This window comes from Anomaloglossus baeobatrachus, chromosome 12 (genome assembly GCF_048569485.1).
Source record: "Anomaloglossus baeobatrachus isolate aAnoBae1 chromosome 12, aAnoBae1.hap1, whole genome shotgun sequence".
Taxonomy (NCBI): Eukaryota; Metazoa; Chordata; class Amphibia; order Anura; family Aromobatidae; genus Anomaloglossus; species Anomaloglossus baeobatrachus.
The window spans coordinates 62584591-62593498 of record NC_134364.1 but is presented as its reverse complement, the minus strand read 5'-3'; the positions used below and the strand labels follow the sequence as shown (position 1 = coordinate 62593498).

Below are 8908 nucleotides of genomic sequence, written 5' to 3'. Positions count from 1 at the left end.
CATCAAATGCAAGAAAAAAATTGAAGACCTAGAAAACGCCACCAAAATAATTTACACTATTGAATACCAGAAAGTAAAGTACGGTGGGATGTAAAAGTTTGGGCACCCCTGGTCAAAATTAATGTTATTGTGAACAGTTAAGCAAGATGAAGATTAAATGATCTCTAAAAGGCATAAAGTTAAAGATAACACTTTTCCTTTGTATTTTAGGCAAAAAAAATGTTTATTTTTTTGCATTTTAAAAATTACAAAAAGGAAAATGGGCCGATGCAAAAGTTTGGGCACCCTCGGAGATTTGTGTGCTCAGATAATGATGACTGAGGTTTCAGACCTTAATTAGCTGTTAGGGTTATGGCTTGTTCACTATCATCGATACAAATTTCACAGGTTTATAAAGACCCAACCTACTTTAACGTTGTGCTAATAAACATCAGCCATGTCTTCTTCTAAGCAGCTGCCTCGCTCTATGAAAATGGTGGAGGCCCACAAAGCAGGAGAAGGCTATAAGAAGATAGCAAAATGTTTTCAAGTTGTCCTTCCCTCAATTAAAAATGTGATTAAGAAATGGCTGTTACCAGGAACAAGGAAGGTCAAGGTAAGGTCTGGAAGCCCATGCAAAATGTCTGCGAGAGCTGCTTGTAGGATTGCTAGAAAGGCAAATCCATACCCCTGTGTGACTACAAAAGACCTTCATATTCAGTGCTGGAGAGAAGAAGCGGGGATAAAGTCGTGGTACCGCCAATAAAGAAAGGTTGTTGATTAATTTATTTTATTCCATAGGTCTACTCGTTTCAGGGATCCAGTCCCCTTCTTCAGGACCAAATAAAAATCAATGTTGATTTTTATTTGGTCCTGAAGAAGGGGACTGGATCCCTGAAACGCGTAGACCTGTAGAATAAAATAATTTATTAATCAACAACCTTTCTTTATTGGCGGTAGCATGGCTTTAACACCGCTTCTCTCCAGCACTGAATATTAACCCACGTGGGAGCAATCGCTATCCTCTTTAAGCCTTCATAGGGGTTGTGACTTCCACAATCCTGCCAGGCGAGTGTTATTTCATATACACTGCATTTTAATTTTTGGTAAGACCCTATCTGCGCTCTCATTTTTTAGTTTTGCAAAAGACCTTCAGGAAGAGTTAGTAGGCTCTGGAGTTGTGGTACATTATTCTTCTGTTCCGAGGCACCTGCACGAATTTGGCCATCATGGAAGAATCATCAGAAGAAAACCTCTCCTGCCTCCTCACCATATAATTCAGTGTCAGAAGTATGCAAAAGAATATCTGAACATGCCTGATGGATTTTTATAAGCAAGTCCTGTGGAGCGACGAGGTTAAAATGGAACTCTTTGGCCAAAATGATCAAAGGAATGTGTGGAGAATAACATCTCGCCAACCATTAAGCATGGGGGTGGATCAATCATGCTTTGGGGTTGTGTTGCAGCCAATGGCACAGGGGAACATTTCATGGGTAGAGAAAAGAATCCTGGAGTCAATGAAATTTCTACAAATTCTTGATGCAAACATAACACCTGTAAAAAAAAAAGCACAAGGTGAAAAGAGGATTGCTTCTATAAATGGATAATGATCCTAAATCCACAATAGATGACCTTAAAAGGCACAGGCTGAAGGTTTTAAAATGGGCCCCAACAGGCCCCTGATTTGAACATGATTAAAATATGTGGCTAGGCCTCAAAAGAGTAGTGCATGCAAGATGAGCCAGAAATCTCACAGAACGGGAAGACGTCTCCAAGGAAAAGCAGTGCATGCAAGATGGGCCAGGAATCTCACAGAACGGGAAGACATCTCCAAGGAAAAGCAGTGCATGCAAGATGAGCCAGAAATCTCACAGAACAGGAAGACGTCTCCAAGGAAAAGGAGTGCATGCAAGATGGGCCAGGAATCTCACAGAACGGGAAGACGTCTCCAAGGAAAAGGAGTGCATGCAAGATGGGCCAGGAATCTCACAGAATGGGAAAACGTCTCCAAGGAAGAATGGATGATGATCCCTCAAACTACAGTAGAATTGAAAGATTTTTGGCTCGATACAAAAAGCCTTTATAAGCTGTGATTCTTGCCAAAGGGGGTGCTACTCGGTTCTAAACATGCAAGGTGCCCAAAGTTTTGTATCTGCCCATTATTGTTTTTTGTTAATTATAAAAATTTTAAAAGATGAAAATATTTTTTTTGCTTAAAATACAGAGGAAATATGTCATCTTTAACTTTCTACCTTTGTCATTTCATCTTCAACTTGCTTAACTGTTCACAACTGTAATTTTGACCAGAAAGATGCCCAAACTGTTACATCTCATTACAGATATTCCTGGCCATTTTCTTTAAAATGACCTCCCAACATCTTTAAGGCTGTGTGCGCACGTTGCGTTTTTTCATGCGTTTTTTCATGCGTTTACTCAGCGGAAATGCATGCATTCTGGGTTCCCAGCAAAGTCTATTAGCAAATTCCATGTGCTTGTTGCGTTTTAAAACGCAGCGTTTTGCATGCCAAATTTTTTACAAAATCGATGTGTTCTAAAAAGCAACATGTCACTTCTTATGTGCGTTTTGGATGCTTTTCCCACTCTGTCTATGGCAGAGGAAGCATCTAGAACGCATGAATTCTGCATCCATTCTGCATTCAAAATACATCCAAAACGCAGTGTTTTGGAAACACATGCAGTGACAAAACGCTGCAGAATATTTGACACGGCAGAACGCAACATGCGCATATACCCTTAAGGGTGCCTTACACGTTGCGACATCGCTAACGATATATCGTCGGGGTCACGTCGTTAGTGACGCACATCTGGCGCCGTTGGCGACATCGCAGCGTGTGACACCTAGGAGCAACGATCAACGATTGCAAAAACGTCAAAAATCGTTGATTGTTGACACGTCTCTCCTTTTCATAATATCAATTGTGGTGCATGCCACTGGTTGTTCGTCGTTCCTGCAGCAGCACACATCGCTGTGTGTGACACCACAGGAACGACGAACATCTCCTTACCTGCCTCCACCGGCAATGAGGAAGGAAGGAGGTGGGCGTCATGTTCCGGACGCTCATTTCCGCCCCTCCTCTGCTATTGGACGGCTGCCATGTGACGCCGCACGAACCGCCCCCTTAGAAAGGAGGCGGTTCGCCGGCCACAGTGACGTCGCACGGAAGGTAAGTCCGTGTGACGGGTGTAAGCGATGTTGTGCGCCACGGGCAGCGATTTGCCCGTGACGCACAACCGACGGGGGCGGGTACGCTCGCTAGCGATATCGGTAACGATATCGCAGCGTGTAAAGTGCCCTATAGACTTCATCTTGAGATTTCCAGTATAGCTATTGTCTTCATTTTGAGATTTCCAATATAGCTATTGAACTTGCCAACAGTCTTGGCTCCGAGAAAGTGAACCAGCCACTCTTATATCACCCCTTGATAGCTCGTTTTTGCCACTTTCAAGACAAATTTCAGATCTTAAGGGTTCTACAGAAGACTTAAGGAATTAAAAGTACAAGAACACAAGATCCTCATCTTCCAAGATATATCAATTTCTGCAATATGCACAAATTGTAGCTACTCTATCCAGTTCACCTAAGAGTTAATATTAACAACCGACCCATGATCTTCGATGACCCTTCACAAAGCGGAGAATATTTTGTCATGGTTTGTGTTGAAGATTAATAACTAACTGCTCACGGAAAGATCTCTATATCCCAATCAAAATATGGGAAGGGGCTCTTCACACGAGTATGTGCTCATTTTTGAGACCTAATGTCCCTGAGGAATTCCTCTGGATGGTGCTTTGAGCCTAGTTCTAGTTTTCTTCTTGAAATCCTTCCGGTTAATACTTTTGGTATTTCACCTCTCTGATTCGTTAAAACACCATGAGAAATCATGGTACGATTTGGTTTCCATTATATTCTAGCTAGGATTTTTAAGAGGTAAATAGGAAATCTGCTTGTTTTTCCATGCACTTTGCAATTGTACATATTCATGAAGTTGAGACAACGCCTGTGCGCTGATACCTGCTGCCCAGACACTAGGTAGGTTTTACTCTGAAACGTTGCAACATTTCAAAGTAAGGCTATGCTCCCGAGGAACGTATTTGCTGTGTATATCTGGCAGCAGAGGTGTCACAGTGATATTGGGAGCTGTATTCACTACTACAGACATGGCGAAAAAGAGGCAGAGAAGCTGCACATTTCATCCTTTGCATAGAAAAAGGTGAAACTCATTTGTATCTGCAGTATAAATTGACATGCTGCGGATATCAAAACTTCAGCTCTTGTCAGTTTGCCCTGTGAATGTATTTCGCAGCACGCTCTTCAGATTTCTTAATATCTCATGCACTTCAATGGCACTAAAACGCAACCGAATACACAGCAGAATATCAGCTGTGTTTTCGCACCATGGAAAACATATCTAAAAACTGGCTAGGGAACAAATACCGCTCAAATGACTCTCCAAAAAAGCCAGTGCATTCTCTTCTCGCCTTGCTTAACAGGGCTGTTCCTTTTGTGTGTGTTGTATATTTATAGTCCATTCATTTGACCGTGTAGGAAAAAGCAGCAGACTTCGCTTTTCTTTACAGAGAAAGTGAGAAAATGTATTGGGATTAAAGGCAAAGTGTCAGTCTTTTCTGATGACACCAAACTATGTAGGATATTAAAAATTGACCTTGATAGTACAATATTACAAAACGATCTGAATAAGATGTCAGAATGGGCAGACAGTTGGCAAATGAGATTTAATGTTGATAAATGTAAAATAATACCCCTAGGACGGAGTAATCCTATAACTGCGTATACATTAAATGGAAGTAAACTTGGGACTACAGAACAGGAGAAGGACTTGGGGAATCTGGTTACAAATAAACTGAGCAGCAGCACTCAATGTCAGGCAGCAGCTGCAAAAGTAAGTTTATAGGGTGTATAAAAAGAGAGATTAGATCCCGTGATCCCAACGTATTGTTACCCCTCTATAAATCACTTGTAAGGCCACATCTGGAATATGGGATCCAGTTTTGGGCTCCACATTTTAAACAGGATATTTAAATTTAGAATCAGTGCAAAGGCGGCAACTAGATTACTCCATGGGAAGGAGGCCGCCCATATGAAAAGTTCTCAAAGTTATAGGGTATTGGTGTGCACTCAGCTAGAGTATGGTTTCATTAGAGGTGCTAGTGTGGGGTCAATAGCAGGGCTGTGGAGTCGGTAAGCCAAACCTTCGACTCCGACTCCTCAAATTCTCTTGCACCGACTCCGGCTCCGACTCCGGCTCCGACTCCGACTCCTACATATATTGCTTATAGTTAGGTGAAAAATTTATTGTAGTACATGAATATGTGTATGTGAACATTAGACATTTAATAATTTTTATGATACAATAATCAAGATATTTGGATAGAACATAAAATATATTTATTGGATACAACTTTAGAACACAAAAAACTGTAATAAATTGTAAATATGTAATACACTATGTAATATACAGTAGATTACATATATATCTTGTGTGTGTATATACACTGTGTATATATATAATATTACATATTTACAATTTATTAGTTTTTTGTGTTCTAAAGTTGTATCCAATAAATATTTTATGTTCTATCCAAATATCTTGATTATTGTATCATAAAAACAATTAAATGTCTGATGTTCACATTATACTACAATAAATTTTTCACTTAAATATAAGCATTATACTAAATGTTATTATTTAGTAAAATATTCAGCACATTCTGCATTGCACTCCTGTCCCCAATTTATTATATATTTTAGGAGTCGGAGTCGGTGCATTTTATACCGACTCCAACTCCGACTCCACCAAAATGAGCTCCGACTCCGACTCCACAGCCCTGGTCAATAGTCCCAGAACGTATTATGTAATAGACACTGCACTCTCTTGTTGATAAAATGAAGACAAAAAGTTTTTTTCTTTGCAAAAAAGTGATTATTTATTTGATGGCGACAAAAGATGGTGGACGTTTCGGCCCAACGGCCTTTATCATGTATAGTCGCTGTGAAGTGAGAAATAAAGAAATCAATATTTACATATATTACATAATATACAACTATATACAATAGATACCATGTCTGAGCGTATTATAAAGTATGAATAGCTCACAGTATATCACGGTTACAGTCAGAATATAGGGGTAATACATTCTCGCATACCTCCACAAGAGGGCTGTTTCAGAAGAGAAGAAGATAATGGAGCAGGATGGAAGGAGTACCACCAAGAATAGTTTATGATACAAGATTTTCCAGAGGATGAAGTCTGCAGAAGAAGGATATGTGTTAATTGATTATAAATGACAAGTTTATTGTGTATACAGATAAGGAACCTTTATCATTGATTTTAGGAATAATATTTCAATCACTGTTACATGGGATTGTTGGAGCACCGGCGATTTCAAGGGGTGAATATCGCAAACAATAGGGAGCAGTGATTGAATAGATCTTCTTTACATTCACCTTGAATGGATTTTTTAAAAAAATATATATAAAAAGACATCAATGTTTACTATATTCCAGCCTCTATGCACATACCTAGAAGCAGGTTAGATTTCCTTTGGCTGGAAGGAATTTGTGTACATGTATTCCAATGGAAGAGATTTCCAGCTAAAATTAGAATAGATCATGCATTTTTTAGTACTATTAATTCATAGGCTTATAAATAAGCCTATGCTCCCTATTGTTTGCGATATTCACCCCTTGAAATCGCCGGTGCTCCAACAATCCCATATAACACTGATTGAAATATTATTCCTAAAATCAATGATAAAGGTTCCTTATCTGTATACACAATAAACTTGTCATTTATAATCAATTAACACATATCCTTCCTCTGCAGACTTCATCCTCTGGAAAATCTTGTATCATAAACTATTCTTGGTGGTACTCCTTCCATCCTGCTCCATTATCTTCTTCTCTTCTGAAACAGCCCTCTTGTGGAGGTATGCGAGAATGTATTACCCCTATATTCCGACTGTAACCGTGATATACTGTGAGCTATTCATACTTTATAATACGCTCAGACATGGTATCTATTGTATATAGTTGTATATTATGTAATATATGTAAATATTGATTTCTTTATTTCTCACTTCACAGCGACTATACATGATAAAGGCCGTTGGGCCGAAACGTCCACCATCTTTTGTCGCCATCAAATAAATAATCACTTTTTTGCAAAGAAAAAAACTTTTTGTCTTCATTTTATCAACAAGAGAGTGCAGTGCATATGAAAAGTTCGATTTGTTCAGCTTAGAAAAAAAGATATCTGAGAACATCTCATTCATATGTACAAATACATGTGTGGTCAATATAAAGGACTGGCATGACTTAGGCTATGTGCGCACTAGGCCGTTTTACCCGCAGTTTTGCTGCGGAAATTTCTTGAGAAATGTTTGAAATCTTTCTGCAGACATTTCCCAGCAAAACCTATGGGAAAAAAAAAATAGCTGTGCGCACGCTGCGTTTTTTTTTCAAGAAAATTGTTTGTGAAGATTTTTCTTGAGAAAATGTGCATGTCACTTCTTTTCCGCAGCTACCTGCGGAATATCCCCGGTATTTCACTCCATTCACTGTAATGTAATCGCGAAATACCGGGGGTATACTGCAGGTAGCAAATGATGTGTGGTATACCCCCGGTATAGCCGCGACTTACCTGCGGTAATGCTCATCGCTGCCTGCGGTTTTGCAGGAAGTGATGTCATTATGACAGAAGAGGAAGTGGAGCAGAGTAAACACAGACGTCACACTCCCTGGACGCCGCACAGAAGCACTTCCGTGTGATCTCCAGGTGCCCGTGCAGTCTGTGTCCTGCTCCAGCCCCGCGGCTGCACGCACTGCAGCGTGTCAGTGTCTGCCCGCAGTATCAGCTGCTTCTCACGCTGCAGCGCAGGCAGACACTGACACACAGCAGTGCGTGCAGCCGCGGGGATGCCGAGCGCTGCTGTCAAGAGGTGAGATGAGATCATTACCTGCTATGACGATCTCCTGCCTCCTGACGTCACCGCGATCACTGCTGTCTATGCCTGTCTCACGAGCGGCCCGAGACTGTCACTAGCGGTGACGTCACGGGCTCTCGCGATACTGCTGACAGGTGCGGTAATCTTCAACTCCCAGAAGTTTCTCAAGAAATTTTCTTGAGAAAAATCACTTTTCTAGTGCGCACATAGCCTTATTCCTTCCAAAGACAATACTAAGGACCAGGGGGTATTCACTGCAAGTGAAAGATAGATGATTCCAGAATAGGAAAGGGTTCTTTTCGGTTAGAGCAGTTAAACTATGGAATATAACAGCTTCTAAAAAAAAATGTCTGGATGATTTACTCAGCAAACACATGTCATTGTGGGTTATAGATAAGTTAGTAACAAAGAATGTAGAATGATGGAGAAAGGTTGAACTTGATGGACCCAAGTCTTTTTAAAGCTACGGAACTATAGTATGGTGGCTGTCCAACCACCAATCCTTAGACTGAAGGGGCGGCAGCGCTGGTGTAGAGTTGTCTCCTCTTCTAACTTTTCAGTGCTCACCTTATTATATAGAAAATGTAAACTGCTGCTGGCGTTTGATGAAATCCTTTTATTCTTCCCGTGTGTTATAGCACGCCTTCTCCAGCAGGCGGCACTGTTGCTATAGCCTTTGATAGAACTTTGAGACCGTAAAACCTCTAGTGAACCTGATGGAAAAGTATATACAATATCATAGTTAGGCTCTGTTCACACAAAAAAAAAAAAAAGATTTTTCTCAAATTTCTTGAGTCTGAAAGATTAGTGCAATTGCAGTAAAAAATGCACCGAAAACCATATGCGTTTTTACCGCGGTTTTGTGCGTTTTTGATGCGTTTTTACCGCGGGTTGGTCCTTGCGTTTTTTTTTTTACCATTATCTATGGCAAAAAAACGCAGGT

The 8908-nt window shown here is 40.3% G+C and overlaps 1 protein-coding gene and 1 long non-coding RNA gene across 2 annotated transcripts in view; one reads left to right on the top strand and one right to left on the bottom strand.

The window, feature by feature from the left end:
- COA8 (cytochrome c oxidase assembly factor 8) overlaps nucleotides 1-8908 on the top strand; it is a 28809-nt gene that overhangs the window by 825 nt on the left and 19076 nt on the right.
- Nucleotides 5874-6615, bottom strand: LOC142258224 (uncharacterized). Its single transcript, XR_012727725.1, has 3 exons — nucleotides 6542-6615; nucleotides 6167-6269; nucleotides 5874-6009 (listed from the first exon to the last, which is right to left on the bottom strand). It is a non-coding gene; the product is annotated as an uncharacterized LOC142258224 (long non-coding RNA).